The sequence below is a fragment of the Cylas formicarius genome, unplaced genomic scaffold (genome assembly GCF_029955315.1).
Source record: "Cylas formicarius isolate icCylForm1 unplaced genomic scaffold, icCylForm1.1 PGA_scaffold_5__7_contigs__length_24384050, whole genome shotgun sequence".
In the NCBI taxonomy this organism is placed as follows: domain Eukaryota; kingdom Metazoa; phylum Arthropoda; class Insecta; order Coleoptera; family Brentidae; genus Cylas; species Cylas formicarius.
The window spans coordinates 5,257,578-5,272,054 of record NW_026844341.1 but is presented as its reverse complement, the minus strand read 5'-3'; positions in this window follow the sequence as shown (position 1 = coordinate 5,272,054).

The following is a 14,477-nucleotide window of genomic DNA, read 5'->3' as shown; positions in this document are numbered from 1 at the left end:
GGTCATTAACATACAATGAAACAAGATTATTACCTAAAGTTTCGGAATTTAAATTCAGGTAAAATTATGGTCCGCAATAGAAAATAATTTTATACCTACCTGTGTTTAATATTCTTTGGTTTGGTACACTAACTTTAAGTTTATTAGTAATCATTCCTATTTCGTGTGTAATACAGCGTGTCTTGAATCGTGTGCGAATTATGCAAAATATGTGCGAGTCTAGTGTATCTCAGGAGATGTTCCCGCCCAAATGTACGACACACTATTCTATTAAGACTAAGGAAGTTATCTATGAACAGACTTTACCCACTCAAATGATTCTTTTTGATATAAAAAAAATCCTCGCCAAAGCCTGTAGCTCAATTCTAAGGGGTGGCTATTTTTATTTTAGTTTCCCATTTAATTAACATGGAAAAAATTCTTTTTTTACTAAAATTAAATTTATATTGTTAAAGTTGAGTCTTTAAGCTTTCCAAAACCGTATAATAAAGTATGATTATCATTAAAAGAAGATTAATTACAGCCCTTTTAACACTACTAAATTTTGAACTTTCCAGAAATAGCTTTTAATAATTTTTTATCTACATAATTTCTCAAAATTTTTATCCTAACTAACCTAGATTAGAAAAATTAATTTAAAAAATCGACAATTTCAATTCTGCAAAAGAGAAGAAATTTAAAATATTCAGAACTATTTAAATGTCGTTATTTTCAATACTTTTCAATTCATTTTTTTTAAATCAGGAAATAGTCAGTATTATTTATGGATTACAAATTTCAAAAATGGTTATCAGTACGTAGTGTGGGTGGCAGAACTTATAATGATAATTGAAAAAATGAATTATATCTATTATTACATGTAATCATCGATAACAATTTTTTGACGATTTTTGACGCTTTGACGTTTAAATAATGTGCTGAACTATGATTAGATATGTCAAAGAAATTCTCAAAGTGATTTTTGAATGTATGTAAATCTTAAATGTATACTTAATTTTTTGTTTCTGAGTTTTCCTTTTTTTTTCCTTTTTTTTTCAAAAGTTCCCACTCTCGATAAACTTTCATGATTTAAGTAATAGCGTTTTTTCTACAAATAAAATTTCTCTTCGGTCATTTTGCTGATATTAATTGAAATTACTGAGACCTTTAAAGAATGACAATACACAATAATTTCTTAATAGATGTGTTGCAAACACTGATAATTTGAAAACTGTATGATCTGCCACCTACACTACGCACCGACAACCATTTAAAAATTTGAAATCCATAGAAATGAAACACTAACTATTAATTAGGATAATAATTTTGAGAACTTATGTAAATTAAAAATGATTTGAAGCGATTTCTGAAAAGTTCAAAATTTGGTAATTGTTAAATGGCTGCAATTAATCTTCTTTTAATGATAATCATACTTTGCTATATGGTTTTGGAAAGCTTAAAGACTTAACTTTAATAATATAAATTGGTTTTTTATAAAAAAACGCGAACTTTATAAGTAAATTTAATTTTAGTGAAAAAAAGAATTTTTCCCATGTTAATTAAATGGGAAACCAATATAAAAATAGCGACCCTTTAGAGTTGAGCTTCTCTTTGGTGAAGATTTTTTTATATCAAAAAAAGATATTTGAGAGGGTGAGCTAAAAAAAAAATATTTTTTTTAAGCACCCTAACAGGCACATTTTTTTTCCTTACAGTTTTAATCACAAACACAACAAGTTTTTAACAAAAACACGAAAAAGGTACGGAGAGAATCATAAACATCAAAAATGTAATCAACAATGCCACAAGCTGTTAGTATTCTCTGAAAATAGCAATTACCAGTTATGTTCGGATAAAAATTAGTCAATTTTTTCAGAAAAATTACGGCAATGTGGCAACTCAGTTAATTGGAGGGCGACGCATGCGCAAAAGAAAATATGAAAATATCATAGCCACCTTTGTCCCATCACTTTTTGCTGTAGTAGGAGCATTATTTTTTCTTATAGCTATATGGCGACAGCAAATGAATTTATTTTGACATTTAGTTTAAATGCTTAATAGTCACGCGTCAAAAGGAGATAGACACTCAAATAATTTGTTCAAAAGAAGGGTTGCAGCGAAAGCAGCTCCAACTTCAAAAGACTTGAAACATAGAGTTTTCAATGCATTCATTGAAGGTTACAAACAAAAGAATATTTTAATGACAGAGGATACTTGGGGAAGTTGCCAGAATCGGTAAGGCCAAAAGAAACAAAAGTAACGACCGACAGGCGAATCAAAATAATTGATCAAAATGAATGATGAAGGTCCGCACCTAGAATGATTGCTGAAATTCTAGAAATTTCACAACAGCACAGGAAGGTTATTTAGTAGACGTCCAGCTAAAAAGACGTTAGTTTCGGGAAGAAATAAAGCACTGGGACCGTCAATGACTGGAAAAAAGTTCAGTTCAACGACGAAACGTGCTATAAAAAATATTCAATTCTAATGGATAGAGACATGCGAGGCGAAGGTTTAATACAAAGTATGTAACACCGAAAATTTCAATTAATGACTCTTATTGATTTAGTCCTTAGCACTCCTCCCGATATTGTGATAGAGCCCAGTGTTTTTGGGTTGTATCACGTTTCAGATTATCATCTAGTTCATTGTGTCAACCTACAAGAGGACTTGAAGAGCAAGATTCTCCCAGCGGACAAGGGCAAGACCACAGTGCAGGAATGCGACCACAAAATCGAGAAGACACATGCTAAAGGTAAATACAGACTTTTCAAAGAAACTTCCAGAGGCTACTGTAAAACTTTTTATAGAGCTTCTGGATTCGTCCTGCATCGGTTTTTATTGACTCGAACTAGCTAACGTTTCGCCAATCATCCTGTTGGCTTCTTCAGTGCTTGACTGAAACTGTCTCGCAATTTACTCTGTACCTGCTTTTATATTGGTTGAGGAGGGCGGAGCTACATGAGGAGCATAAACACCGTCTCGGATAACTGATTCCCAGGCAGAGACCTGAGTCGCGGTTAAGATTGTTGCTTATAGATTTCTATAGACTCTCGGATTTTTCGTTGGAAGTAGAATTGATTACATAGAAGAATTTTAGTTTTATCAAATGAAATTTTGTGTCCAAAACTAACCAAAATTAACCAGATTTGCCACTTGTCAAAGACAAAATTCCATGCCGCCACGAGCAGTTGAAGTAGATTACTCCTTCAAATCGTCCAGCCACTTGGGGGAAAACTTCAAATACCCTGTGAATGTAACGGACTTTTGGGTATTTCATAATTGGGGGTAGTTATATATCTTCTAAACCATTTCGAGGTGGTTGAGCAATATATTATTTTGAAGCTCTCCTAAATGTCCCTTTACTGGTCTAACTCAATATCTGGGACAAAGTCAGATTTTTTTTGAGATTGCGAAACAAAATATAACGAATATATGGGTATTCCATTATTTGTGGTAGTCTTATATGTTCCCGATCGTATCGAGATGGTTGAGTAATACATCAATTTGAAGCTTTCGTAAGTCGCTTTGGCTAAATCTCTGGGACAACGTCAGATTTTTTCGAGATTGCGAAATATTAATTAAATTATTATTTGGGGTGATGTGAGCGGAAAAGGGGTTATTTTCTGTATAGGTGTGGTTTTTGGGAGTTCCCTTACAATATTTCCAGCATGTCCACAAGAACATGTTTTTTTTTAAATTAAGATAAGTGACGAATTGGTCTACTATAATATTTGCAAATCCGAATTCAAATATAAATCTAACTTCAGCCACATCCTGGAGGCGCCAGCTGCCCGAACAGTATCCTGAGTGTAGAAATCGCGTAAGGGAGGGCAGAACTACCCCCCGTTGACAACTTTAAAGGTTCGGTGAATTTTTAATGAACTAGAACCGGCCTCCGTGATAAAAAGTGCCCCATGTGATTCCAAGTAAGTCATCGAATGGCATTGTGACTACCCGAAAGCAAACATCTCTCCTAAGGGAACACCGACGCAAATATTACTAGTACTATTTCATTCCGGTTTATTTCTTTCCATTGTTATCCGGCGGCAGACGTCACAATAACTCCAGGTATTATCAGGAACTTTCCTAAGATGAGGATCCATCCGGTATACCACACTTTGAATTTAAGATGTTGAACTCGGTTAAAAGCGAGGTTGTCTATGCCGATCCGAACATCTAACTGGGCGTAACCCTTCCTCAATCTTGGGTCAGGGTGTAATTCTATCCACAATGAATATTCCCGTCGCTATCCATCCGCTTAATGGCGGGGTATGATGCAGCGCCTCGGGGGTTACTCCGGGCAAATATTTATTACCGATGTTGGCCAACGTCCAAGTTAAATAATTCATCCACGGAGTGAGTTGTCTGGAAGTTTGCTAATTCTGCTAAGGAGCGCGGTTTGAGTTCGGTACCGCGAATTGACAGGTGAACAATAAGATCTTTCGAAATGTTTACCCTAAAATAATTTCATGGCGATGCGCGACCGTCGATGTGAATAGGAACTCGCATAGAGACGAAAACTTTCGCATAAAATTATAACGACGTCCGAGTCCAACTTTCTATTCAAAGAAAGTCGAAAAATGTTTTATGCTTGAATGCCTTCGTTAGGACATAAATTTCCGACCGATAGGAAAGCACGGCTTGCAAGAAAACCCGGTACGGAAACTTAAGTTAGCTCATGTCGCCTCCATTTTTGATTCTCCGCCATTCGATCGCTATTTTTTTTGCAAAATCAGTATGGTAGAAGATCTTTTTCAGTTCTGGATAACGAGGCCGTGTAAATGTCTTCAAATTTTTGGAAAACAAACGAGGAAACTGCCGTACCATAAGTTCCAACAATTTGTGCAATATCATCTATTTGCAGTTTAGCATCTATGTCTGTAAAACATCTAATCCTCCAAGACGCAATCAAATTGAAGTAGCGTAAAGCTATCAATAAGTTAATATGTGATGCAAGTTCTAAATTAAAAGTTAAATTTTGATATTCGTTTATGTTTTTTACTTTTAGATTGCACTGCTTAGGCGTGAGCAGAGTCATGACATTCGTGATACACGGGGCGAGTTGAAAAGATGTAACTTCTTATGTATAATTATTGTTCCACCCAATCAGCTATGGTCATAAACTGTCACAAGGGTGGAATGAAGACATAGCGGACATGAAATCCCGAAGTAATAGGGACAAGAGGACCCTAGCGAGAGCTTAAGCTTAAGCAACTTGTAAAAGGAATCAAAAATGAAGCAACTGGAAGCTACTGTGTGAGCAGTTAATTACTAACTTAAAAGCCTGACACACCGATTCTCCTGAAAGAGAAAATCGTGATCAAACTTTTCTCTTGGAAATCAGAAACTTGCAGCATAGGGATGAACGGACCCTAAGTATAAGTGAGAATCATGAGGGAGCCCACGAACAGTTCATGAATACTCAAACATTTTCGAGCCAATATGCCCATTCCCAAGGGAAGTTAAATAGAACTCTACAGAACCCTAAGAACTGGAAACTCTCTAAGAACATGTCATAAAAACAGATTGGAGCTCAAACTGGAAGAGAAAGAGGCACCCATGAACACCTAATACTAATATAAACGAGTTCGGAGCTTCACCCAAAGCACGGATGTCAAAATCTGAATACATTGGTGGCCAGTATATTAGGATTACGCAGGGTAGTTCTCGAAATTTCGTGAAAATCTGAACTTTTAGTTCTTATTTATTTTTTAAAAAATTTGCAGTTAAGCAGCAAAAGCAGATTCTACGTTCTGCTCAATAGTCTACAAGATAATTTCTAAAATATTCAATGAAAAAAGTACAATTCCATGTAAATAAACAAAGCAAACGGTCGGATTTTGGTTATCTTGATTTCTTACAAACTCAAAGATATTTTTGTTTCTAAATTGTAATTTTGCATTTAATTTAAGTTTTAAATATTCAGCCTTCCTCTGGTTCCATCAAGTACGGGACGTTGACTACCATCATGGCTATCATTGCTTTGTTGACAGGTATTCTGAACAGTTGGTTCTTTCAAAACATTACACCCAATTCATGATAGCGATCCATGATCCACGATTTTGGGCCCCTAATTTTCAAGCTTTTCTGTCTTTTGCGTTCTTATTTCTTCTTCTTGTTTCCGTGCAAAACTTTTACAGTTGTAACCCCATCAACTCACGATATCCTTGGGATCTTTCGAACTTTTTGATTTTCGCTGGCTTTAGTATCCAATCCTCTGCTCCATGCAGTAATGTTGAGAATATCATCGACGCATTTGAATTATTAATTGTGGCACTATATCCCTACTACAAATAAATTTCAGTTTTATTTAGCTGGCCCTCGCAATTTCTATTTTTGGTTTTATTTCCTGTGCAGTTTCATTTTTCATTCACCAAAGTAAGATTTGCATATTATTATTTTTTGTAATCTTGAGTCCAATTCAAATTTGTAACGATCTTTAACATACCTCTAGCTACAATTTCAGGCGACCTCCACGATCTATGTTTAGGAAGATTAAAGAAATTGTTTGTAATTATCATGTATCATGTTACTTCATTGTTCTTTGCTGATTTTAGAGCTATCGTAAGTTTCTTATCGAATTTCAAGATTTTTTCTTCACTCTTATCGATTTGCCACATATTGTCATCAAATAATTCGCCAATAAATAAAATAATAATGGTGTAAGTTACATAAAAATGACAGAAAAAATGTTGCTAGGTAAGTAATGAGTATTACTAAAAGATCTCAGGTCTCTTGTTTGCGTCAGAAACACTTCCATTCCACAAATTCAGCAGCTGAATCCTTTTCCAACTGCATCGCCTACAGTTACTACAGTATACTTGAGACATCTACTAAATGTAAAAACCTTAATACAAGAGTTTTAGATGTCAATATGGGCTATATGACCATGTGAAAGTATCTGGCAGCTGAAACACAGCCTACTAGTTATGGTCAATTATCTTCATAGGGGTAACAAAACTTTCAGTTTTTTGGGAATACCGGGTACACCCTTTATATTTTTGAAAATTATCAAAAATAAAGGTTTACAGCACTTTTCCTGCAATAAATTTTTCGATTTCGTAAACGGTTTTTGAAAGTTAATTCGATTTTGTGTTTTTTAAAAGTACTTCTCAACCACGCAGCGCCCGCAATTTCGAATAGAGTCCATTAGAGAACCAAGTTCCATGTGTGTTCCAAATTTGAACCCGCTTGAAACTTCGTACATTAATCGTGTTTCATGACAAGGTCCAAAAAACATCAGAAAATTGAAATACAAAAAGATTGTCGCCGGGGTCTGATCGCTGCCATTTGTTGTTGGGATGTATCTCATGGACTGTCCAAAATGAGTCAGATCTGAAAGCCGTAGATCAAACCGTTCGAAAGTTATGGCTATTTAATGTCGCGTCTACAGAGAACGGACAAACAGGCAAAAAATAGAAAACGTTTTTTTTTTCGACGCTGGTTCCATCTGTACCAATGGCGTCTTTTAGAAAACAACATGAAGTAATACCACGATTTCGGTATATTTTATGTCAAGCCTATTAACATAATATTAAAATCGTTGCTGACTAGTCGCAAAAACGATACGCAGATGTTCGAAACACCTGTTGGGCACCGATCCGCAAAATTGCAAAGTCTACCACCAGGTGTTTTGTGACTAACGTTGGATAATTTATAATGCACTGTGACGGATTTTGATTTGATTAATGAATTAATTTATTCCACTAATTGAATTTGTTTTTGTTGTGATCGGGTAATTATATACGCGGTTACTCATCTAATAAAGCGAAACAAACACCGCAAGTACGGGGAATCAGCTTTGATTCTGTTATTTTGTGGGTATAAGTTTTCATGCAAGGTCATGCCAAATTTATCTTATCAATATTACGAGGGTAGGGCGAAACGTTTCTCGCATGACCAAGAAAAATGACGTTTTTCATTTTTTTTTGGCTTATTTTATAACACAGTCTAAATCAAGACTAATACATTTCTCACAACGGTGTTCTAATTTAATAAATTTACCGATTTTAAACGTAGATTTGTCAAGCTCCTCCAAATACTGACTTACAGCTTCGATAACTTCTTCGTTGCTCTTAAAACAGAAAATAGTCGCTGCGGACTAACTTTTGAGAGTAGGAAGGTTGTCGCATCAATTGAAACTTCAATTTATGCATTTTTATCATGGGAAAAATCGATGAATGCGCTGGTGCGTTATCGTGATGAAACAATTTTTTTTCTTCGTCAAATGAGGTCGTTTAATTTGTACTTCATACTTCAAATAACTTGTATGCCAAAAATTAAAAAAGTGAAAAAATGTTTAATTTAAGTAACATAAATACATTTAACATTTTCGAAAATAAAAAATTAATAATTATAGGGAATTAAACCGTATACAAGGCTCATTATAATTCATTTTCAAAATTCATTTCACCAATCATTTCTAAACATTTTCTTCCAAAATATTTCAAAGAAACTTCCACAGGCTACTGTAATATTTTCTACAAAACTTCTGGATTCTTCCTGAGTCGGTTTTTGTTGAGTCGAAGTTGCTGACGTTTTGCCAATCATCCTGTTGGCTTCTTCAGAGCTTGACTGAAACTGGCTCGTATTTTGCTCTGTACCTGCTTATATATTGTTTGAGGCGAGCGGAGCTAAATGAGGGGCATAAACACCGTCCCCGATGGCTTCGTTGGAGAAATTGCTAATACGTTCCCCATTAACCGATCCGTTAAAGACATGGGATCCTATAATATTATCTCCTATACATTTAAAGAAAACTGGCGCTGATGTTTTCCTTCCATTTTTGAATATGAGTTTTTAATGTTTCATTGATGCGTATTACAAAAATTTACAATGCCATCATGAATGACGTCAGTGAACCAAATGATATTTAAGAACTGCTAGTAATTTGAAATTTTTCCTAAAATTTGATTGCATAAAATTACTCTCAATGGCTCATGACCCTCAGACAGTTCTTGAACTCTTTGGGGCCGAATATCAGTTTCATGCAAAACTTCCTAAACTGAAGAGCAAGCAATTCTTTCCTGAGCAGCTAGTTTTCTCGTACTCGTTGACGGGTCAGCTTCCACATTTTAAAGTATTCTTTCTTCTCTTGCAGCGGTTCTTTTTTTACCTTAGTCTCCCTTTATTCATATTACCCGATTTGAATGATCTTCTTTCACCAAGTCTTCTGTGTATGTTGATGAATGTCTAAGCGGGTGTAACGTTTCTATTGGGATATGCCTCGATCTAAAGCCGTCTAGCTTGATCTACATTTCCATTTGCTCTTCCATAACAAAAATGCATATCGCGATATTCCTGATGGGCCATGACAGTAGCAGTTGGATAATAAGCTCTTTTAATAGAAACGGATTGTGAAAATGACTTTTTCAAATTTCATTAAGTCCTGTTACTTCGTTAAGATGACAGATTTGTTTTAGCCAGATAACCAGGTCTTCATATTTTCATACTTTCTAAGATTATTAATAAGGAAGTCTGTTGTGAGCGACCGTTGTATCTGTTAGTAACGGACGATCCCAGTATTGCAGATGTGACCTATTTTCGAGAATTGAATTGGGTTCATATTTGTAACATGCAGGCGCATCTTTCTACAAAAGTTCCCATTTCAAGCCCAGTTGCTGATGTATGATTTTTGCCAAAAGATTGTGTCTTCCTAAGTAAGCATTATCTGCTAGTGCGCTACACCCGCCTATGATGTGTTCTATTGCTAGATTCCCTACATTTATCAATAGTGTTGATTTTCAATATTTGCTAATTTCTAGTTCTTATTACCTTGTCTTCTATTGCGAGTCCTCAGTTTCAGGATAAAGATAGCCTTTATGGAGACACTGTAGTGATGATATTTTTTCGACGAATATGTCTTCGAGTGCTAGAGCGTATTTACCATGAATTATTTTTTCCTCTGCTGATGCTTATGTAGCGTTGATGTTTCGGTTTACTATTGGCATACCTAAGTTGTGTGGTGTGGGTTTTGATCAGTATCTCTTATAGACTAAATGAAACTGTCTGCGGATCCTAGTAATTTCGCACTAATTTTAGAGACCTGGTTTCTGCAAATTTTGCTTATATTTAGAAGCTCCCTGCCACCTTCTTTTTTAGAGATAGATACTACTTTTCGGACAATTCGACAGGTGCCTTGAATTACGGCCTTTTGGGCTTCGATCAGGTAAGTTAGTCTAACTTCAACTGTTTGAGATGTTTCATAAAGTTTTTGTGTACAAGCCAGTTAGCTGAGTTAATTAAAAGTTGAGTATGGACCACTTTTAAGAGGTTTAGTGGGTTTAGTTCGTAGGAAAGCTTTTCATATTTTGCTATCTTTTCGCTGTAGGTTTTCTGTACATTGTCATCCAGAGGCAAGGCTCTATCAACGATATATGCCTCGCGCTGTGCTTTGTTGATAATAACAATGTGTGGTCTGTTGTGGGCTAGAGGATTTGCCGTTTTTATTGGTGTGTTCCAATACACGGTTACAGAGATGGTTTCATGCTTCCAAGCAGGCGAGTATTGATGCGTAGGCTTTGTTGCGCTAACCGTTTTGAGATTTCTGCTGACTCCATAGTGGATGACTGTCTAGATATTCACGCAGCGCGAGGGTTGGACATCCTTCGGTGATATGAATGATGGATTCTACGCGATATGCGCGATCGGTGAAAATGGGGTACGCGCTTCCGAGTGTGGCAATTGCTAGATGAAAATCGTGCTCAGAGTGTTCAAAATATTCCCTCAGCTTTTGCTCTTCAGCGACAGCTATGCTTTCTAGATTCAGAAGACCCCTTCCTGTAGAGTTTTGGGATAAGTAGAGCCTTGAAACGGATGATTGCGGGTGATGAGCCCCGAACCTGGTAGGTATTGTTCTTATTTCTTGGTCTAAGTGTTGTAGTGAAGTTGCCGACCACTATATGACTCCGAAAATGTACATAATAACTGGGAGTTAAACGCTTGAACTTGGTTTTAGGAATTCATTTTTTTGTTTATTACTTTTATTATCTGACCCTTTAATTTACTAGTCCGAGTCCTGATGATGTCTATGTCATAATATTAGGAGAATTGGGAGACCATTTCAACTTGGCAGGTAAGCTGCCTCTTGCCACGGTAGATTACTCAGTGAGTTCAGTGGCAAACAGAACCACAACCACGCCATAGTGCTTTGTGACAATGGGATCTATTATCAAGGCTTCCTTGCATCCTCGCCCCTTCTTCCTGCAGCCGAGCTGTTCCGATGCCATTACCTTTATTCCAAGTCAAATGATTATTGATCTTTTTTGACATTATACCTGTTAAAAAAGGCAGGTTATTGGTCTGTAATCCTTGGCTTGTAGGTTTCTATCCTTTTTAGGTGTAAGTGTACTCCCTCCGTTAAGAATTCCTGTGCGATCTGAAGGTTTTGCAATAACTGGTTAAAGCACTCTGTTACTTTTGTGAAGACGTGTACTCTTTCTTTTCCTGGAGCCTTCCAATCGCTAATCGCCACCAGATTGCTCACATGCTCCCCCGATATTTGGAAATCTTCCATTTGTGTCATATCAGATTACGAATTTTTTCACTGCGCTATCCAAGGGTTGTTAGGCTTGTGTGTGCTACAGGATCCCCCCAAGTTTAGCCAACAACACTTTTTAGGCCTCGTAATTTAATATAAAACAGCTGTTGGTTTTCGGAAAACGTTTTATTTTCTTGGTACCTGCGTGATCGTTCTGTGTAGTTCTTTAATTTTAACGCAGTTGCTCTAACTTTTTGTTTATAGTTGTCAAGTAACTTTGATAGAGCAGCAATTCACCAGCGGGAATGTTTTATTTTGCCGTAATGGCTTCTATTTTTCGGCTATACCTAGTTGATGGTGTTTTTGTGTTTAGAAAGGCTTGGAGCGCGCCGCTATGTCTTTTAAGTGTTTCGATCTTTTTATTCAGCTTCTTTTCCTACGGAGGTTGCGTTTCTTGGTACTCCTGCTTGCTTTTCAGCAGTTTGAGCTTCAGCGTTTGTGTTACAGCCAGAGCCATACAGTATTCCCAGTGAACGAATATTTCCAGTGTACTAATCCGATTAAGTTTTTCTCTTAACAGCGCTTCGCTTCGCTTGCATTATTGATTCAGATGATCTGAGTTTTTTTGGTTCAATTTGTATATTCCTAATTAGCAGTTCTGGGGAAGGTTGGTGGGACACTGGCTCAGTCTGCGTTGGTGACGCGATGTGATCTTCTGTTTGATCTTCTTGGTATCTCAGCTGTTGAACCTCTACCTCTGTAAGAATGTTTTTTCTAATAATGTATCTTACGTAATCGGATAAGGCCTGTGGCAGACTCGCATTAGGTCGATCCTTTCTCGAGGTCGTCCCGGTGCCGAGTTGGCCTGAGGCTGATCCAAGCTTTCCGGTTGAGGGCGATCGGCGATTCGGGCATCGTTGTGTTAGGAGTAGCAGTTCTGTCCTTCCTCCCCTGCAAAGGGCACTTGGCATTCGGTCTCGTGCTAAGCGGTATTATTTATTTTCCTCCATTGCGTACCAAGGGCTCCCTAAGTCGTCCCCTACCCAGACATCCGATCAGGGGGATAGTTTATCAATCAAATCAAATCAATAATCAAATGGTATTGTGTTCGTGGGTAGGATTGGGTTAATGGGGATATTGGGGGGTAATTTGGGTGGATGGATGATAAGCAAGGGTTCAGCGGACTACTGCTAAGTTTGAAAAGAATGACCCCTAACCCTCATGACCGAATAGCGAAGTGATCGGAAGAAAAACAAGAGTTGGCCAAGAGAGGCCGGATAGGAAAGTAGATAGAAAAAGAGAGTCTCACCCAAGACTAGGTGAAGCAAACTGAGAGACCAGCTAGGGTATGTCTGAGCCCCTGAGTTATTATTATTATATTTATTAAAATTATTTTTGAGACCTTGACTTAGGAGTGTGTTTGAACCTTTCTGTTTAAAGGTCGGCGATTTGTTTTATTCTGGGTTGAGCCCTCAAAAAGGACATACTCTGGAATTCTTTGCGTTGTATAAATAATGATTGCCTTAGGTAAAGCACGAACTCCCTAACTGCAGACCGTCCGTAGGCGAGTTCGACAAACAAAAATCAAAGTGGGACGTCCGGTAATTAGCGTGTCCAACTCGATCACGTCCCTATGGACCCTCCCGGTCGAGTACATTTCCTGAAACGGAAAGTTTGCTAGACGCCTCTTCTCGATCGACGTGTACCCGGGTTTGGTGGAAAACTTAACTTGCCCGAGATTATCTTTTTTCGTTGTTTCTATGTTCCGTGTGTGCCTGTTTGTTTTTGTATTATCCAAAGCAGATCGTCCAAATTTATGCGCCGATTGGGAATACAGGAATAAATATGTTTTCCTTACCTTTTGTGCCCGTAATTCTTTTTCGAAGTAATCGCCTAGCAGTACAAAGGCGTTATGTAAATTTTTCCAATCTTCCGAAGCGATACTTCGGCGATCAATAAGAGTTTTTGGAAAAACCGTCGGACTTACATATTTATTGCGACGCCGCTGGCATTCTCGCGAAAATATTTAAATCGTTTTGTGCGCATCTATTAATCACCGGCAGTTTGATTTATTGTCGATGACATTTTATTCCAATTCTTTTATAGTTGTGTTATGACGGTAGCGCTACCGTGCTGGACGTTTACGGCGAACGCTACATTTGATTGTCCTAAAAATTCGCTTAATTCCACAAGCGGCGATGTTTTATCAATCTGCGACGTTGCCGCTTTTGCGAAATTTTAAATGGAACACCATGTATATTATTTTAGTATTTGTTGAATTTGCAAGTTAATAAATAGAGGTGAATTTTAAAACTCTGTCTTTTAGGAGGGGGCACAGTTGTGCTACAGCGCTTCTTAATGTGACAGATGACATCATTAGAGGGATTGATGAAGGTAAGTGCACTGTGTTGCTTCTACTCGATTATTCTAAGGCTTTTGATACCGTTAGTCACAATATTCTGTTCACTATTCTTAAATACTTAGGTTTTGTGGAGGTATTCGTAAATTTAATTAAAAACTACACAGGGAGAAAGCAAAAAGTGGCCCTGAACGGGGTCGAGTCTGGTTGCCTAGACATAAGAAGTGGAGTTCCTCGAGGCCCAATTTTAGCTCCTGTTCTGTTTATTATTTTCACAACAAAATTCTTAGATTTTCTGGAGTATTGCAAAGGACAATCATATGCTGATAACAAGCAGCTCTACCATGTTTTTGAGCCCTTCCAGTTGCAGCTTGAGAGCTAAAATATCAAGAGTGACCTTGAACGAATTGACATAATTTCAAGAGATCACGGTTTGCTTTTAAACCTAAAAAAGTCTTCTGCAATATTTTTTGGTCTGCCGGAGGGTGTTATGCTTCTTGCTTCTGAAGTAATCATAAAAAACAATATTACCCTTCCACTTCAAAACGAGGCAAAATATTTGGAGTTACTTTTAGATACAAAATTTCGCTTTGGAAAGCATATCTCGACTTGTACGCAAAGGGCTATTGGCCGTTTAAAAGGCATATTCTAGCTCGA